Source organism: Rhinatrema bivittatum, chromosome 5 (genome assembly GCF_901001135.1).
Source record: "Rhinatrema bivittatum chromosome 5, aRhiBiv1.1, whole genome shotgun sequence".
Taxonomy (NCBI): Eukaryota; Metazoa; Chordata; class Amphibia; order Gymnophiona; family Rhinatrematidae; genus Rhinatrema; species Rhinatrema bivittatum.
This window is the reverse complement of record NC_042619.1, coordinates 222,976,079-222,996,895: the sequence shown is the minus strand read 5'-3', so window position 1 is coordinate 222,996,895 and position 20,817 is coordinate 222,976,079. Positions and strand designations below refer to the sequence as shown.

The 20,817-nt window shown below is 47.0% G+C and overlaps 1 protein-coding gene across 3 annotated transcripts in view; it reads right to left on the bottom strand.

Annotated features, from left to right (window-relative positions):
* CDKL5 (cyclin dependent kinase like 5) overlaps positions 1 to 10,357 on the bottom strand; it is a 418,621-nt gene extending 408,264 nt beyond the window's left edge. For all 3 annotated transcript variants that reach the window (XM_029603337.1, XM_029603339.1, XM_029603338.1), the window contains exon 1: positions 10,289 to 10,357. The gene's annotated coding sequence lies outside the window, so the exon portion shown is untranslated. The remainder of the gene's footprint in view (positions 1 to 10,288) is intronic.
* Positions 10,358 to 20,817: the final 10,460 nt, after the last annotated feature.

Sequence of the window (20,817 nt, the reverse complement as noted above, 5' to 3'; positions counted from 1 at the left end):
TTCTTGCACCAGGGTACTCTGTTACTTGCGTATGTGCAAGGCTTTTTTGCTTCGGTTTTTTCTGGATACACATCAGCTTATTGAAGCGTTTGATGGCCACTTTAAATGAGAATACCTTTAGCTACACGGAAGCAGCTGTGAATGCTGTTCTCACTGCTACGCCATTTTTTGAAGACTCAGTGATTAACATTGCACCTGTAATCTCTTGGACTGACCTTATAAACACTCAGAAACGTCTTACGCGTGCAGAATTGCACTCTGCCACCCTTATCGAGTATTGCCGTGTTCACCGGATTCCCAGGGGTCTCCGCATACAAAAGGAGCCCAGGCTTCATACTGAGAACTCAGCATTTATTACTCGTTGGAACCAGATATTGAACAAGTGTTCACTGGACTTAATGGTCCTAATCATGAGTCCAACCGTGATCTTCTGGAACAACTAAAGGAAGAAGTGGATCAGAAAACTGCTATTCTGAAAAACGGTTTGTCCAGTGAACTCTTTGACGAACAACACACTGAGTTCCAAGAGAACCTTACCAAGTTCCGTTCGGATTTGAAAGCAGTTAAATTCAGCAAATTTATACGGGACGAGACTGACTACACGTCCGGCTACGTCTATAAATGGATGAACCAGAAACCGTCAAGGAAAGTTACCTTCGCCGAGGACTCATCCTCCTCAGGCGACTCTATGGCGGAGGACCAGCCTGCTCAGCGCAACCAGGGACCCCGGAGGCGCGGCAACCCCCCGCGAAATGCCACTTCAGCTTCTGCGACAGAGCCCAGCCGAGGTCAGGGACAGATACCACCTCAAGACACTATGGGTTCACACTCCTCTGTACCATCTCGTTATTCCTCAATTGCGGCCACTTTTTTAGACTCGGGCCACCCGCCTCCGCGGGACACCCGGACTCGATCTCGGGGCACGAACAAACGTCAGCAATACACACAGAGACCGGCTCGGGTGACCCGGTCACATACAGATCTATGGCAATAAATCTGCAGACAGTGTTTAATCTATCCTCACGCCCTCTATCCGCCTCAGAAACTCGTGTACTACATCAGGGACTCTCGTTTGTACCGACCATAAAGGGAGACATGTTTGACTTGTTTATACATTTACACCGGTTCTTTCGCCGGTTAAAACTCAGGCTCTTTTTTGCGGATTCACCACCTACAATGGACCTGTCTGTCGTTCACCCAAAATCAAGATGGTGTCCGCCGGGACCCGTTGATGTATCTTTAGGTGCTTTTGAGCGCCTGGTGTGTAGAGATGTCCGGTCTATTTGTGCTAAGAAATGTTATGCTAGATATAACCTGTCAAGGGAAGACTCTCAGGCTATAGAAACACTTGCCAGAGACCCCACTATTGTCATTAAACCAGCTGACAAAGGGGGTGCGATTGTGATACAGAATTGTGAGGACTACCATGCCGAGGTCCTCCGTCAGCTCAATGATGTCTCCTATTATAAGTTATTAGCCACTGATCCGACTGAGTCTATCCAAGGCATTATCAAAATGACTGTTCAGGCGGCCTTTGACCAACATATGATCACTAGTAAGGAATACAAGTTCTTACTGACACCACACCCGGTCATGCCACTCTTTTATACCCTTCCAAAGATTCACAAGTCTTTGGAACAACCTCCTGGCCGCCCGATTGTCTCGGGCATAGGGTCTCTTCTGGAACCACTGTCACAATTTGTTGACGTGTTTTTGAAACCCTTTGTTCCCCTGATAAGATCCTATGTCCGTGACTCCGCACATTTAATTACTATCCTTGACCAATTGGTATTTCCACAGGAACCATTCTTTCTAGTGACCTTAGATGTAGTCTCTCTGTATTCCAATATCCCGCAAGATGAGGCACTGTCAGCTATTCTACAAATACTGGACACGCGCCCCTCGCCACACCGTATCTCGACATCCTTTTTGATTGAGCTCTGTGAGATTGCATTGACAAACAATTTTTTCCAATATCAAGAGTTGTTCTATCAGCAAATTAAAGGCACGGCTATGGGTGCCACAATGGCCCCTAGCCTGGCGTGTCTATTTATGGACAAATTTGAGCGAGATTTCTTATATCCTTCGGAATGGGCTGTCTTTATTTATGAATGGCGTCGGTACATAGATGACGTGTTCCTCATTTGGAAGGGTACTGATCTCCAATTCTATATGTTTTTAGACTGGCTCAATTCCCTCCATTCACACATTCAATTTAATTTTTGTCTACATGCCTTAGAAATTGCATTTTTGGATGTCCTGATATCGGTAGCTGGGGGCGGCTTCCATACCACGTTATTTAGAAAAAATACTTATCGCAATACCCTTCTTCAGTATCAGAGCTGTCATCCCAGACCCTTAAAAGATAATATCCCCACGGGACAGTTTTTGCGGCTCCGCCGCCTTTGTTCTTCTCGACAGGAATTTTTGACACAGGCACAGGGTCTTACGGCTCGCTTTCTGGAACGGGGCTACCCTCCTCGGGTGGTCAAAAAGGCTTTTAAGAGGGCTCTTTATACACATAGGGACTGGTTATTCCTTCCCCCTACCGAGTCGGATGAAGCTGTGAATAATTGCATTCTTCCTTTCTCTATTCTGGGGAACACTATCGCCACCATGATTCGCCGCCACTGGGGTTCACTGGCAATGTCGGAGCTATTGCAAAGTCCCCTGCGTTTCACTTTTCGCCGGGGCTCCAATCTTCGTGACAGGCTTGTGCACGCAGCCTCTCTTCAACACATTACCCACTCCACGGCTGACTCTTCTATGCTTGCTACCCATAGTCCGTGTGGACATTGTAGTATGTGTTGCCACACTGAATTATCTACTGGGTTTATTCACCCCTCCACGGGTCGGCTGTTTAAGATTCGCACCCCATCCGACTGTGTCACCAAAGGTGTAGTCTACGTTATCAAATGTCCCTGCTCTCTTCTGTATGTTGGGAAAACCACTCGGATGCTCAAGACCCGTATTATCGAGCATTGCTCGAACATCCGTTTGGGTAGATTAGACGAACCCCTGGTCACACATTGGCTGGAACACGGCCACGCCATTTCGGACCTCTCCTTCTCGGTCCTTGAAGTGGTTTCCCGTCCCCTTCGGGGGGGTAACTACCCCGAGGTGCTGGGTCGGAGGGAACAGAAATGGATCTTCACTTTGGATACAGTTTACCCTAAAGGTTTAAACAAAGATATTGAGTGGCATTTGTTTCACTGAACCTGCAAATTTGGCTGCAGCATTCCTCCTTGACAAGTTCTCGCGAGAGTGTCAGCAATCAACTCTGACAGCTCACGCGAGAATGTCAGCTTTCGCGCCTTTTCCTAGCTTTAAATGGCTGTTAGTTTCGAGGGCGCTTGCGCTCCATTGTACATCTGAGAAGGTATGTAAGTTTGTTTTAAGAAAACTGTTTGGCCATTTTTCACCACCTCGTGAAATGACTGTATATTATTGTGTTTATATTTTAGACTTTAATGTACATGCTGGTCCCTCCCGATGCAGCCTAGCGAAACACGGTCCGTGTCGGGGGATCGCTCTAAAGTATGTGTCCTTTAATTTATGGAGTTGCCGTCACTGCAACATTGTTTCACCTGACTTTGCTTTGAATTGCATTAAAAGACTTTGTGGAATTTTTGGTGGTGATACAATTTTTCTTGCACCAGGGTACTCTGGTGATGGAAATCTCCCATTATTATTGTGTTGCCTAGATTGTTAGTTTTCCAATATCTGTTTGCATTTCACTGTCTGACTTTTCATCCTGACCAAGCAGATGGTACATACCCCATTGCTATACTCTTCCCATTCGCACATGGAATTTTTATTCATAGAGATTTCACATTGCATTTTGTCTCCTGCAAGACTTATATCCTGTTTGACTCTATGCCATCCTTAACGTATAGCATCACCCCTCCATCAATTTGACCTAGCCTACCATTTTGATTTATTTGTACCCTCATGTTAGTGCTCCATTGATTATCCTCCTTCCATCAGGTCTCCAAGATGCCTATCATATCTACATTTTCTTTCAGCACTATACATTCCAACTCTCCAATCTTACAGGGTCATTCATCAAAATGCGTTATGGTGTAAACACATGTGTTAACGCATGCAATAATAATGCTAGTGCACGGCGCAAATGAAAATTTTGGGAAGGGGCGGAATTAGGGAGAAGTTTGGGCGGGATTTATGAAAATGAGAGACAATATTGCACAGTTATAACACCGGAAATAACTACACCTTTTTTCCTAGCATTAAGCTGTGCGATATGACCGAAACAGCCGTAACGCAATTTGCGATAAATTTGTCAAACTGAATTTCGGCCATTTCTGGGTTTGGGAGGGCAGAGGGAAGAAGAGTGGAGTGAGAGAGAGAGCCTCTGAGGAGGCCCTCACAGTGTGCAACTATTTATATGCCTATAGGAGTGGCATCTGATAGCTCGAGGTGAGGTGTTAGTGGTGGATTAAGGGCCAGTTTTTCATGTTGAGTGAGACATACAAACAGCACAGTACACCTTGGTGAATATTTGACATCATTTGGAGTGAGGAAAGTCTCACAGAGATGACATTTTGTACTATGTTGTCCTCATTGTCAGCAGGCGGACCCAGGTGAAGCAGAGTCCCAGTCAGGAGCTGCACCTTTACCAGCCCATGTTCCCCCTGGGTTGAACCTTTGGGTGCTGGGGTGACAGGACTTAGACAAGGGTCTTTGCAGATGATTGGAGAGGTGGTCCAAGGCCAGGCTAGAGTTGTAGGCAGGGAGCGATCAGGCGTGTCACAAGTCCAGAGAAAGGTCGAGGCAGGCAGCAATCAGGCATCTCCAGAGTCCAGGCAAGGGTCAAAACCAAGTATCCGTCTGAGGAGAAGGAAGAGGGATGGATAGAGCAGAGGCAGATCAGGAGGACAAGGCCTAGAACAGACTGAGCAATGAAGACTGGAAGCAACACACACTAAAGGGTAGGTTTTAAAACCTACGTGCGGGCGTCCATTTGCGCGCACTACCCGGCGCTACCAGGAAGGAGTGCAGCTGGACCAGCCGTGAAGGTAAGAGAGGCAGTTCACGGGAGCAGCCTGCGGACCAAACGCAACATAAAGCTTATGTCATTCAGCTTTTGATGCAGACACTGCACCATTTTGGTAGCCCTTTTCTGACTTGCCTCTATCTACACCCATCCTTTTGGAAAAACAGCCTCCAAACCAGGTACAATACTCCAGGTGCTTTCATTTTCATATGTCTAAATAAATCTCAATTCAATCCATGCTTCTATGAGGACTCACCTGTACAGCATTTTTCCACCAATTATGTCTCTTCCTATGCACGCTATCATTCCTCTGGCTTTAGCCACTGCCTTGTTGCATTGTTTTTCTACCTTGAGATCATCAGATAGGATCATAAGGTATCTGGCCTGCTTAGTGAACAACAGTATCTCACCTTCCCATCATGTACTGCTCCCTTGGATTTTAGCACCTCAAGTGCAGATCTTGCATTTTTTGCATTGAAACTTAGCAATTAACTACTCAACCACTCCTCAAGCATTCTGAAACGTCTCATTCTGACCACTCCCTCAGGGGTGGTGACTGTTGCAAATCAGTGTCATCTGCAAAAAGACAAAATCTTTTCCTTCTAACCCTTCCACAGTATCACTCAAAATGTACATCTATAAAACATTAAATCAGTGTTTCTAACCAGTGTGCTTTAAGACCTGATCAGGTGTGTCATGGAAAAGTCACCACTGCCCAATACTCAGATCCGAGCCAGCATCTGGGTTCTGCTCTTAGCATCTCACAGCAACAAGACACACACTAGTGATGGCTGTTAAACGTGTAGGAGCTCCTTTCTGGGATACTGGGAATCATGTATACCTCGTCTTCCTAGCTACAGCATGAGCCCTGAAGTGTGGTAATTAATGCCTCCTCTGAGTCCTATACCCTGGCTGAGTTAAATGGGGAAAGAATGTATTAAGCACTGGATACGACTTAATCTGAATGTTGGGAACAGCAGCAGTGAAGCTATGGCATACACATGTGGCAGTCAAGCTAATTAACTGAGTCGGCTGCCCACATCACAACATCATCTCCCTTATCCTATGTGTTGCACATACAGGAAGCTGATTCATCAGGACAAATTCACGTATGTCTCCACCCCCTCTCTCTGTTTTAAAAATTGGAAGAGAAACTGGTGTAGCTTTCATTGCTTCTATAGTTCTTCTTTTGGTTAAACGAGTCCTCTTCATATCCACACTCCCTGCTAGATGGAAGTAAGTTGGTGTGCACACACATTTTTGTTAAAAGTACATGTGCCTTGGGTTTGAAAAGGTTAGGAAACACCAAATTAAATGGTCAATGTATTTTTTTTAATATTCTGTAAAATACTTTACAAGGATCACTCATAATAAGATTGTAAACTGCAATGTTTCAACAAATATTAAAAACAAATTAATCCAGCAGGCCCAGCACCACCAGGTGAGCAACCCATGCAACTGTATGGAGCAACACACCTGGGGGGAAAGGGTGAACAGCAGTGGAAGAAAGGGAGAAGCCCAGTGGGGCCAGCAGCAGAGCCCATCCTGCCAGCGGCCAAAGAAAAGAAGAGAGAGACACTGGCAGGGCTGCCAGCAGAGCTCAACTTCCAGCAACTGAAGAAAGGAAATACAGAGAGGCCTGGCATGGGTGATAGAGGGTGTATATGTGTGAGAGAGAAAAAGAGAGGCATGTGCATCTCCACTAGTCCACAACTATCTTGGAGTGAAAAAAATCAAAGGTTTCTAGGTATGGAGATCAGGGAATCGTTCTATCCTTATTAGTTCTAATTACTGGGCATTATTTGAGGCGTCTGTTTTGAAATATTTTTTTGTTCTTTGAGAAATTTTTTAAAATTTGTGTATGAGTTTCCAATTACTGCATGCTCTATTCTTCAGCTGTTTTGAAATATTTATTCTTTTTATTAGTAGGTTTTACTGTTATGATTGTTTTATATTTCTTGATTGTATTGTTTGAATTTTTATGAGGAATGGTGATGTTTCTGTTTTTTTCATTGTTGCACTGCATACAGAGTCTGGCCTGTTGCAATTTCCAGTTCAGTTTTTGTCTCTATATTTCTATTCATACTTTATGGATTCTTTATTCTCTATTTGGTAAGGATCTATCATCATTCTCTGTATGTGTGATTAGGATAAGGTATTCTGCTAGCATGTAGTTTCTGTGTAGGGATCTACAGCAGCCTGTGATCCAAACTTTAAAAATTGACACCACCACCCCCCAACCCATCTTTTCCCATCTGCAGGTCCAAAATGGGGCAGAAGTGATCCCTAGGCAGTCCTGCCCCTGTCAGTATGTGAAAATGGAACCTGCTGGACCTCTGGTTGGTGCTCTAGGGCCAGCTAATGCCTTTTTAACATATTTGTTACATTTGACGGTCTGCGGGCTGCCCCTGCAAACTGCCGCACTCACTTCCCTAGCCAGGCTGTCTTAACTGACTCTTGACGCAGGCTAACACTGCTGGCTCTCCATGTGGCAGGATGCTACGCTCCCATGTGGCGAGAAGCCACCACCTCTACATGCGGCAGGACGCTGCCGGCCTCATCCAGCCATGCTCCTCCTTAGGGGTGTGCCAGACCTCATTCCATTTAAAGGGCCTGCAGCGGGAAAAAGTGCGCAGCGCTTGCTGATGACATCACACGCCAAGCCCTATCAAGAGCTCTCTCTCTTCTTCCTTCACTGCCTCAGCAACAGCTCCAGCTACTCTTTAGTAATGCGTGTTGCTGTCAGCATTCCAGTCTTCATCCAGCCCGTCTTCAGTCTTTGTTCAGATTATCTTCTGCCTTCATCCCACTTGTTCTGGCCCTTGCCTGCCTGCCATACCTATCCGCCCCTCTTCTCCTCCTTTGGACGGATATCTAGTTTTGATCTTGGCCTGGAACCCAGATACGCCTGACTGCTGCCTGCGTCTGTCCACTGCCTGGACCCCAGATAAGCCCGACCAATGCCTGCCCACAAACCTAGCTAACTACGAACCATCTCTCCTGCCATCAGCAGACTCCACACCTAAGTCCTGCCGACCCCGGTACCGAAAGGCTCAACCCGAGGGAAACATGGGCCGAAACGGGCAAAGGTCTTGACCGGTCTCTGCTTCGCCTGGGTCCATCTGCCATTGGTGAGAACCTGCAGTGTGTGTCAACTTTGCTTCGGCCCAAGGTTCCACAGACACAACACTGGGAAACACTCCTGCCCTGTTTAGGCATTTTGGATCCACAGATGGGGCAAGATGGCTTCAGGGTGGGGGTATCAATTTTTAAAGTTTGGATCACCAGAATGAGATCGGCTTTTTTCAGCAAGGAAGAGGGGTTTGGGACACAGACTGACCAAGAATGTGTGAAACTGAGACAGATTGAGGGAGTGACAGAGTGGGAGAGAGAAAGGCAAAGACTGCTTCTATTGTATGTTGGCTATTAGAAAAACAATAAAATATATGTATTAAAAAAATATAGAGCAAGGAGGATGCAGCACAATAATTGTTTGTACGGCACAGCAAAAAAAGCTAGCTCCGGCCCACAGATTCAAATTTACAATTAATTTCCAAATTATGTTTTGGTATATAAAATCCAGCTTCAATATAAGAATACTACAACTACAACTAATATTTCATATTAATCACAATGTTCTCCATCATTTAATCATCTCTCAGTTAGCTTCCACACAGAGATACTATGTATGTTACTGTAGAAATGCACTGTTAAACTCAAGTCTTCAGGCATTTACTTTTCAAATAAACTAGTCCTTCATTCTGAGCAATTATTATTGCTACATTCCAAAAATGCTAATCAATTTGCAAATTTAAATCAATTTTTGTAAGTACTAATGTACAGTGGTCATATTATGTTGGAAAGAAGGTTGCAGAGCTAAAAGTCACTTTAAATTAATCTTAGTCAGAAATGATCAAAACAAATTTAAGTATATATCCCAACATAAAACAGAACATTAACATGTTTGTGACCCACTTCATAAATCAGAATAAATATCTTTATATGAAATCCCAAAACAGCACTCCTTGGAAGCTTCATCCAAGCACTCCCCACTGCATACCTGCTTGTGGATGGACTGCTGTAAACCTGAATATATGGCTTATTAATAAATGTTTGGAAGAATGATTAATGTAACACAAAAGACAAAGCAGAAATCAAATGACTTCCACAGACACTTGTGGCATAGGTTATTTTTCTTGGATAATATTACTAACCAATTATAGACAGAGATATAATACATACAGAGACAATATATAGAGAGAGAAAGAAAAAGACATTAATACATGCACATCTGTTTTTCTCTGTCTCTCTCTCTCTATATATATCTTTATGTGTTTACAACATAATCAGTCACCACGTATGGAAAAATCTGCAACAAAGTGACAGTAATCTACCATTACCAATTTTATACTAGTGTCAACAAGTAAAAAACTGCAATTACGGTATTAATCTGTTCTGGTATATTTATTTCTATCCACATTTTTAGTACTGTAACAAAATACTGCATTTTAGTGACCTGGCCCATAATCAGACCATAGTGAGTTCTGAATCATCTCCAAGTAAAATACTACTAATAATAATCTGCAATGCTCAGTTTACTGGAACTTTTAAGGAGCACTAAAAAAGCAAAGCACTCCTGGGGGCTAAGATCAAGTACCGTAGGCAAGAGGTTAACTCGCAGTGCAGCCTTGGCCATCTCGGTTCACATTCCTTTTTTGGCCACCCTCTGACGATGCAGGGATGTATTTGTATTTTCCTGTCAGGCAGCTGTTAAGGAGAAGCTGGGCACCGAGCTCGGGGCTGCCACAGGTTGGCCGGTTTGTGCCCGCCAGATGCGGGGGTGGAAGGGGAGGACCAGATACAGGCAGGCAGATAAGTGGCAGCCGGCCTCGGGGCCTAAGCCCCGGTGGTGCCAAGTCGTTGCAGCAGAGGCTGCTTGGGCGGCTCTCCTCACGCATTACCCGGCCGGGGGTGAGGAGTGGGAGGAGGAAGTGGCACGAGACAGCGCAGCCCCCGCTACTGTAAAAATAGGACAGCGCACGAGCGCAGAGTGCACGCAAAAAAAAAAAAAATGACAAGGAGAGGATGCTGCAGATCAGGCAAGGGAGGGGGAGGGGGAGGGGGGGGCAACAGACGGAGCACCCCCTCCTAGCTCCCGTATCAAAACACCCAACTGGGCTGAGCATCCTGTTCGCCACTGATAGAGAACGGAAGATAAAGAGCAGCAGTTCCAAGGGCCTGCCTCGACCTGACAGCAAGAGGGCACTCACTCACCTGTCGGCTCCTCCGCGAGCTCTCCGCCTCCTCCTCCTCCTCTGCCGCTCACCGCCGCTTGTTTTCTCCTAGGCTGCAGCAGCAGCAGCGATTCTGTAACCAAACCTCGTACCGCCTCCAGCTGACGCAGGCTCCTCCTCCTCCAGTCGCAGCCTACCCTGCTGGCCAGGCCTCCCACGGCAACCGGCCCGTGAAGGACAGCGCAAAGAACTAATCGGAGGCAGAGGGGAGGTCGGGAGTGGCCTGCTAATGGCTGAGATGGGCGGGAGGAGCTCGTGCGGGGCAGGTCGCTGACAGGGTTCCCGCCACCCGCGCGCCGAGGCTCGGTAGTCCGAGCAACAGAGGCAGCGTCGAAAGCAGAACAGCTGGAGAGGCGGGGGTAGAGGAGATGTTGTTAAGAGCTGGGTGCTGTCGCACGCCCCGGCTTCCTTCTCTCTCGCCTTCTTCAACACAGTAGTTGGAGTGCATATACATGCCATACTGTATATGTTATTTCCACTCCCACACACTACAGATATGGCCTCATGCATGATAAATGGCGGGTATATACATCCCATACTCCTGCACACATTCCCTATACTATATACGGTATACACTATACTTCCCCGACACAAATATGCCTTAACACTAACTGAAAAATAAGGGATAGTTTATTCATTGAAAATTATTTGAATTTAAAACAACGGGACATCTCCTAGAATACAAGACTGTTGGCAATACAAATCCCACATACACCCTACATGCTCTCACACGTTCATCTATCCAGTATTCCCCCCCCCAAAAAAAAAAAAAAATTAAATATACAACCCACCTTTCCATCCATTTACATGTAAACACAAATGCACATTTTCCCCAAGACATACATTTAACACATAACATTCTCCTCCACACACATGCACTAATGCAAACTAGGTTGTTAAATCCTTTCTCATGTAGTGGATTGAGAAGGTGAGACCAGGTGGAGGGGTACATGTGTGTAAGTTTATTTAGAGCAACCAAAAAGGCTCCAGGGTTTTTTGATGAGAGGTTAAAATAGCTCCTGCTTTCTTTCCCCATTAGAGTTATTCCAAAAGGACTTTTTCCATTTTGTGTCTATGGAAAAAAAATATTGACTATTTTCTTAGTGTCCAGGCAGATGAATCCAAAACAAGTGTGTTTATGCACTCCTAGCAGCAGATGGAGACAGAGCAAGCTGATGTCACAGTACATATACCCCTGCAGTGTCCTCAGCCCACCAGTAGTCTCCGTCTCCAGCAGATGGTGGACGTGCATCTTTTTACTGGGGATTGCTTCTGTTTTAAGTAGGAGAATTAAGGACAGAAAATTACCACCCCGCTCTCCTGCGGTGATACCAATTGGTTCCTCCCCCAGTTGAGAATTCCTGAGGTGATTTCCGTAGTTCCTTAGAGGTGTAACTTGTCACGGTAGCTGGTTTTACCAGCGTGAACTTAGCTGCTTTTGCAGCTGAAAGACAGCGGGTAATGGAAGCCGAATATGGCGGTGACGATACATGCCCTCTCCCCCGCAGCTGGAAACCATCTCTGTGCTCAGACAGGTAAGGCTGAACTCTAGTAAGTTTTCTATATATGTACAGAGACTTAGCGGGAGTTTTTTTACTGTGCAGGGCTTCCTCCTGTCCGGTCTCCGAGCTTGGCGCACCATTCCAACGTTCATCCCATTCCGTGGGAGGTCAAGGGACGTGGGCAACCTGGTGGGTTGAGCAGCCTCTGTTGACTAGGCCCTACTGGTAGGCTTTTCGCTGTGCACAGTGTGGTAGCCCGCAACAGATTTTCGCATGTTTTCTGAGGTTGCCCTCTACCTGCTTGTTGGTCTGGCGCCTAAGTTGGGAACCTATATATATATATATAAAGAACATAATATAGACGTGTATATATATATATATATATATATATATATATATATATATATATAAAGAACATAATATAGATGTACTCCTCAGGCCATCACTCACCACATTGTCAGAAATAGTGTTGCCTGTGCCTAAGAAGCCTAAGCTCCTTTCTCTTTGCTCTGTTTGTCATATTCGGGCTTCTCAGCCAGGAGTGCCGTTGAATTGTGACAGCGCTTGTCTTCCTCTGATTTCACTAGCCTGCTTTTTCCCAGCCGGATCAGGGTCTGGGTAAAGATCTCTCAGGTGGGGTACCTGATTTTGGTTCTCCCCTAACTGGTTCGTAGGCAGAGGACGGTAGCTCAGTCAGTACTCCTCAGGTACCTCCTGGTCTGGAGGCTTCTACTTTTTCCTGGGTAGAATTTCTCTAGGGGTTCGTATTTCCTCAAATAATTCTACTTGAACTTACCACGCGTATTTCCTCAAATAATGCTACTTGAACTTACCACGGGATTTAGGGATAATTGTTGTAACCTTCTTTAATTATAATTATTTCCTGCTTGCCTAATTTGGAATTTTTGGATCTCCTATTTCCTTATAAATTGGATGTATAATCAGGAAAATTTTTCTTTATGTAAAAGTTAGTTTAAGGATGTTAGTAACTTGCTTGATTATGATTATACGAATTTTGCATTGGCATGCATGTTGTTTGTTTGTTTTTTTGCTGTTTATGTAAGCTGAAAATGAATAAAGAATAAATGATAAAAAAAATAATTTCTCTAGGGGTTACAATCCTTTTTTCAGGCTTAGTCCTCGGCCCTGTCCAATGCTCTAGAGCAGAAACACAGGTAGAACCCTTGCCTGGACCTTCTGTTACATGCAGAGGTACCCACCGAGTGACAGCGGCTTCTCTGGCTGGGGATCCAGATGGCACAGATGACACCGCCGATCCTGCCTTTCTTAAAGATGGGGAAATTCCCCCCAGATTGGAACTGTATAGAACTATGCTGCAGTTCTTTCACAGGGATGAACTGCCAGCTCTGATTTCCCAGACATTGACCATGCTTGGAGTTCCTGGGGCAGATTCCGTTTCAGAGCCAAAGGGAAATCCTATTTTGGTCTCCTTGCGTAAAGCCTCTTGTCTTTCCCCTGTACTGGAGAGCATTCAGGAACTGATTGATCTTGAATGGGGTACCCCAGAGGCTAATTTCAAAGGAGGTCAGTTACTGGAAGGCCTATACCCTCTGGATCCTGTGGTGAGGGACCGTTTATGCTTTCTGAAGGTGGATGTGCTGGTGTGTGCAGTCTCCAAATGGACCACTGGCCTGGTTAGTACTTGGTTGGTTGACCACCTAGGAATACCAGGTGCTAAGCAAGCGTTCGAAGCTGTGGCAATGACTTTGCAGATCACATCTTGTTGTTCCTTGGAAGCTCACTCTTGTTTGCTTCTCTCCCAGGAGGTTGATGACACTGGGGTGAATCTCAGGTCACTTATGGAACTAGCTGCTGCCTTTTTGGCTGATGTGGACTGTGGTTTGGTCCGCACTTTGGCCAGAGGGGTGGCTCTGATTGTAGTGGCCAGGTACCAGTAATGGTTGAGAAATTGGTTGGCTGATGCAACCTCCAAGGCTAACCTCACCAAACTGCCCTTTAACGGTTCGCTTTTGTTGGCAACGAATTGGAGAAACTAGCTGGTAAGTGGGGCTAATCTCTGGTTCCTCATTTGTCGGACAATAAGAGACAAGCGCAGCACTCCCTTCTCATGAGAGGTCGTACTAGAGGATCCGGGGATTTTTGACCCTATGGAGGAGCGACCTTCCAGAGGACCCGACCCTTCAGTTGGTCTCAGTCCTTTCATCCTGTTGCGTTCGTGCATCTTCTCGCCCCTCGCTCCCCCTCTCTACCTTGGGAGCAACTCCCTTCAATTCTGACGGACAGATGCAGCCGCTGCTTCTCTCTGCCTCTTGGTCCCGGTGTCCACGGGCTGGCTTGATGCTACGGATCCGTCATGCTCCTGATGACGTAAGGGCGCGCACGCTCCAGACTTTATACCAGCAAGGGCGTGAATCTCGGGGGCGTCCCCCCGTAGTGACGTCATCCATTTCCACTTTAAAAGGTCTTTGTTTGCTAACCTCTAACAAGTTAGCAAGGAACTCCAATAGGACTTGCTTCGGCAGTCCACGATACTTGCAACAACGATCCGAGACAGCTAAGGGAATCCTTCTCCACTGCTCGGCCTTTTCAAACTTACCAGAAGTACCCGCTTCACGGGGGCTCCGCTCTCTCTTCTTGATTTCAGATTGCCAAGACGGAATTCGGTACTCTCTCCTCGACGGCCTGCGTCCCTGAATACTCAGAAGACTCCTCATTGCCTGGAAGCGATCGCAGACGTGAACACAGTGAGTTCTATTGTAGATAGAAATCGGTACTCACTCCACGAGGGCCTACATTCCTATAGCTCTGAAGACCCCCTTCCGTCCAAGACGTTATCGCAGGTAAAGAGATCGAGAGTTCTATTGGCAAGATTGCAGATAGGAACCGGTACTCACTCCACGAGGGCCCATGTTCCTAGAATCCTTTACAGACTCTCTTCTACTCTAGAAGCCATTTCTTATACAGCTATTGTGAGTTCTTATTACAGACTGTTTGTAGGAACCAGTGCTCACCTACGGCTCCTGTTCCTAAATATACTGAAGACTCTTTGTGGCATAGAGACCATTGCAGACATCTACTATTGTGAGTGTACCATCTTGTATCCAGTAAACCCTGTCTACTCACTACTTCTAGTCTCTCTCTACAGATCAGCGACCCAGAGATTATATTCCAGTATCAGAAGGACTTCAGCCCTGCCGAACACATCGAGTCACTACTGCCACCTCTGGTGGTCCAGCTTCCAGCCTAATAAAGAACTATTTGTGTTTATCTCATGTTCTCGCCTAGCCGGTGGTTCCTCTCAGGATCTCCTCCTGGAGGCGCTGTCATCTGCTATCGGCCCAGGGATTCACCATTTCCTCCAAGTGGTCATTCCTTACACTACTATCACTCTGTGGGAGCCAACCACTACCGACCGCTAACCCCGCTTACAGAAGTATTATATAGATAGCTACCTTCTCTTTCTTTGGGACTTGCCAGCAGCCTATATATAACAGATTGCTACTCCGTAGCGAAACCATGATAGATTGCTATCTCTGTAGCGAAGCACAATATACCTATTGTTAGCTCCTCTCCTCAGAAGAGTATCATTGAACAGATTGCCAACTCCTCTTCCCTGGGGAGTTGATCCATATCAGATTGCTATCTCCTTCCTTCAGGAGCATCTAACAGCAGTTCGCTACCAGATACTAACTTCGCCCTCTTGGGGTAAGCATTACAGATAGCTAACTCCTCCTCTCTGGAGGAGCAGATCATGAGAGATTGCTAACTCCTCCCCCTTTCAGGAGAAAAGCAGAATAGATTGCTAACTCCGCCCTCCTGGCAGGGTGAGCGATAACAGATTGCTAACTCCTCCCCTCTGGAGGAGGAGAGCGTAATACATCCCCGACAACCCAGATGTAGCAAATCACCCTGACCGGATGGTATGCATCCCAGGGTTCTGAAGGAACTCAAAAATGAAATTTCAGATCCATTAGTTAAAATTTGTAACTTATCATTAAAATCATTCATTGTACCTGAAGACAGGAGGGTGGCCAATGTAACCTCAATATTTAAAAAGGGCTCCAGGGGCAATCCAGGAAATTATAGACCAGTGAGCCTTACTTCAGTGCCAGGAAAAATAGTGGAAACTGTTCTAAAGATCAAAATCATAGAGTATATAGAAAGACATGGTTTAATGGAACACAGTCAATATGGATGTACCCAAGGCAAGTCTTGCATCACAAATCTGCTTCATTTTTTTAAGGGGTTAATAAACATGTGGATAAAGGTGAGCCAGTAGATGTAGTGTATTTGAATTTTCAAAAGGCGTTTGACAAAGTCCCTCATGAGAAGCTTCTAAGGAAACTAAAAAGTCATGGGATAGGAGGCGGTGTCCTTTCGTGGATTACAAACTGGTTGAAAGACAGGAAACAGAGAGTAGGATTAAATAGTCAATTTTCTCAGTGGAAAAAGGTGAACAGTGTAGTGCCTCAGGGACCTGTACTTGGACTAGTGCTTTTCAGTATATTTATAAATGATCTGGAAAGGAATATGACGAGTGAGGTAATCAAATTTGCAGATGATACAAAATTATTCAGAATAGTTAAATCACAAGCAGATTGTGATAAATTGTAGGAGGACCTTGCAAGACTGGAAGATTGGGCATTCAATTGACAGTTGAAATTTAATGTGGACAAGTGTAAGGTGTTGCATATAGGGAAAAATAATCCATGCTATAGTTACACGATGTTAGGTTCCATATTAGGAGCTACCACCCAGGAAAAAGATCTGGGCGTCATAGTGGATAATACATTGAAATCGTCAGTTCAGTTTGCTGCAGCAGTCAAAAAAGCAAACAGAATGTTAGAAATTATTAGGAAGGGAATGGTGAATAAAACGGAAAACATCATAATGCCTCTCTATCGTTCCATGGTGAGACCGCACCTTGAGTACTGTGTACAATTCTGGTTGCCACATATCAAAAAAGATATAGTTGCGATGGAGAAGATACAGAAAAGGGCGACCAAAATGATAAAGGGGATGGAACAGCTCCCCTATGAGGAAAGGCTAAAGAGGTTAGGGCTGTTCAGCTTAGAGAAGAGATGGCTGAGGGGGGAAATGACAGAGGTCTTTAAAATCATGAGAGGTCTAGAACGGATAAATGTGAATCGGTTATTTACTCTTTCAGATAATAGAAGGACTAGGGGGCACTCCATGAAGTTAGCAAGTAGCACATTTAAAACTAATCAGAGAAAATTCTTTTTCACTCAACGCACAATTAAGCTCTGGAATTTGTTGCCAGAGGATGTGGTTAGTGCAGTTAGTGTAGGTGGGCTTAAAAATGGTTTGGATACGTTCATGGTGGAGAAGTCCATTAACTGCTATTAATCAAGTTGTCTCAGGGAATAACCACTGCTATTACTGGCATCAGTAGCATGGGATCTACTTAGTGTTTGGGTACTTGCCAGGTACTTGTAGCCTGGATGGGCCACTGTTGGAAACAGGATGCTGGGTTTGATGGACTGGGTCTGGCCCAGTATGACAATTTCTTATGTTCTTATGAGGCGCAGGCTCGGGTGGCGGACCCTCCCATTCCTCCCAATAAAGGTTTGCCAACCCACACCCGGGAACAAGAGATAGATGGTCACTTCTCTCTCTTTTAACAGAGGTGGGTCAAGATCATATCCGATCAATGGGTCATTGAGGTAATAAGTGAATGATATGCAATGGAGTTTTGTAGTATTCCTCGGGACGTATTCATGGTGTCTCCCTGCCACTCCCCACAGAAGAAGCAGGCGGTGGAGGTTATATTGGCAAGGCTCCTCAATCTGAGGGCTGTGGTTCTGGTGCCCATGTCTCAAGAAAAACGGGGCGATATTCCATTTCCTGGCGTGTAGCCAGATGGACTCAGAACGAATGGGTATAGTATGCTAGTGCTAGCAGTTGGAGACGGATCTGACGTCAGCACGGGTATATATACCCCCACAGGAAGCATAGCAACTCAGTAATTTCCGTCTCCAAAGCAGTTTGGAGAGCCTGCACGCTCGCTGAGCGTGTTTCCAATCTACTTTCTATTTTCTACTTTCTTCTTACTAAACTTCTACAGCAACATCGAGCCCCGCACTCCTGCGGTGATACCCTTGGGGTCCCTCCCCCAGTTGAGTTTCCCGGGGTGATTTCCGTGATCCCCCGGAGGTTTAAGACCTCGGTCCAGTGGCCGACTCGCGGCAGGGACGTAGCCCCCGGGCGAGGCTCGGGCGTGGCGAGAGAGGCGCCTCGGTCCCGGCGTGGACAAGGCAGCGGGTGCATTTCCTCAAACGCGGCGGTGAAGGTACTTGCCCTCTCCCCCCGCAGCCGGAGACTGCCCGGGTTCCAGCCGGGAAGCGCCGAGGATCAGGTAAGGCGTACATCTCTTACTTTTGGTCTCCGAGGAACGAGGATTGGCGGCATGGCCTGTAGGCGGCACGCCGAGGAGGGTGCCATTTTGTTGGCCTTGTTCAGGTATTGTGCGCCCATGATAGGCACCTGTTTATGACTAAGCGCATATTATATGTCATTGTGCGTATATTGCTAACCGCATATTGCTGAGAGCATATTGGATATCAGTGAGCGTATATTACTGCCGCATATTATTGAGCGCCTGTTGTATTAAGTGTACATTGCTGCCGCGTATTATTAAGCGCCTGTTGTATTAAGCGTATATTGCTGCCGCATATTATTAAGTGCCTGTTGTATTAAGCGTACATTGCTGCCGCATATTAATAAGCGCCTGTTGTATTAAGCGTACATTGCTGCCGCATATTATTGTATTAAGCGCCCTTTTGCTGCCGCATATTATTGAGCGCCTGTTCTATTGAGCGCATATTGCTGCCGCATATTATTCAGCGCATATTGTATTGGGCGTATATTCCTCGATGGAACAGAACGCCTCAACGTCTTCAGTGGCGGCGCCTCCTGATTCCGGCATTAAAGCCCTCGGCCTCTGCTCAGCATGCCAGCTTAGAGCCACGCACAGTGAAGAGCCAGACTCCCTTTGTGCCCAATGTGAGGAGGCCGTGGGAGCCTCGGGCCAGGACTAGTCTCAGCCACGGTTTGCTGACAGTTCCCCAGGGGCTACCCCGGATTTAGCGGGCAGTCTCGACCAACCTGGGATCCCGGGGGACCTGGTACCCCGGCGATTAGAGACCGCTTCCATTTCCTGGGTGGATCTCTTTAAGGGAATTCATACTTTTGTCCAGATGCAAACAGCTTCCCGTCCAGGCCCTGCCATTCCTGCTGTTCCTGCTGCTGTTGCTGCTGCGGTTGCAGCTCCAGTGGATCCTGTCCCTGGACCTTCACGCCCTTATCGTGGGCAGGACCTCCCGCCTCCGGACAGTCCGGTTCAGACGGACCCTGATGTTTCACCGGACGAGTCCAAACTCCCGGACGAGGGGGGAACTTCCCCTGGATTGAGCCATACAGAACCATGAGGCGGTTCTTCCCTAAAGAGGATCTCTCTCCGACCTGGTATCTCAGTGCCTGGCGGAGTTGGATATTACAGTCCCAGCGCTACGGTACCCTCTGCGCAGAACCCCTTGCTGGAAGGTCTTCGTCCTACAGCCCGCCATTTTCCATTCTTGCAAGCGGCACAAAAACTGATAGATTTGGAATGGGCTGCACCAGCGGCCTCATTCAAAGGGGGTCGGGCCCTGATGGGCATGTACCCCCTGGCACTGGCTTATCAGGAGGAACTGCTGGCGGTGCCCTCAGGTGGACGCCTTGATAGCGCTGTGGTCAAGCGCACTACCATTCCAGGTTGATGGGGGGGGGCTGCCCTCAAGGAGCCTCATGACCGGCGACTGGACGCCATTCTGAAACAGACCTTTGAGGTGGCAGCTCTATCTTTGCAAATCGCAACCTGCTGCACAGTGGTGACGCGTTCCTGTTTGTCACAGGTCAGGAACAATGCTCCAGCAGCAGACATGGAGTCAGCTCTCTCATTCCTCACGGATGCTGCATCTGACCTAGTCTGTACAACAGCCAAGGGGATCTCATCCTCCGTAGCCACCAGGAGGCAGCTCTGGATCCAGAATTGGTCAGCCGATGCTCCTTCAAAGACACGCCTCACCAGAATGCCCTTTAAGGGCTCTTTTCTGTTTGGCAGTGACCTTGATAGACTGGCCAGCACATGGGGCGCCTCTCCAGTACCTCGACTACCGGAAGATCGGTTCAGAAGGAACCAGCGCGCCTTTCCAAGGCCCTCCAGGGGTAGAAGCTCCCAGCACTTCATTCCCTATAGGAGTTGCTACCAGGCACCTCGTCCTCAGGCCAGGAACCAGTCCTTTCGGACCAAGCAGCGCAAGAGGGGAGCCGGCTCGGGTTCAGGTCCCGGCCGTGCCTCACAATGAGAATCCGCCGATCCGTCTGGGGGACGGAGACATAGGGGGCAGGTTAACCCTCTTCTACCCCAGATGGGTCGAGATTACGTTGGACCAGTGGGTCCTCGCCATCATCCGGGAGGGGTATTATCTGGACTTTCATCATCTCCCTCCGGACAGGTTTGTGGAATCTTCATGTCCCATACACAAGAAGGCAGCATTGGAAGCTACCTTGGCGAGGCTCCTGTCCTTGAAAGCCATCATCCCAGTACCTGCCTGGGAAATGAATTCTGGACACTTATTCCATTTATTTCAGGTACCCAAGAAAGAGGGGCACTTTCCGGCCCGTGTTGGACCTCAAGTCAGTCAATCGCTACTTAAGGGTCCCGAGGTTTCGCATGGAAAACTCTGCGCTCAGTCAAGAACGCAGTACAGCCAGGAGAATTCCTCACGGCCTTAGACTTGTCAGAAGCCTACCTGCATATCCCGATCCATCTGGATCATCAGCGCTACCTATGCTTCAAGGTTCTGGGACGCCACTTCCAATTCCGGGCTCTGCCCTTCGGGTTAGCCACGTCGCCGCGGACCTTCACCAAGGTGGTGGTAGTGGTAGCAGCAGCGCTCAGACGGGAAGGAATCCTCGTCCATCCCTACCTGGACGATTGGCTGATCAGGGCGAAATCACGGGA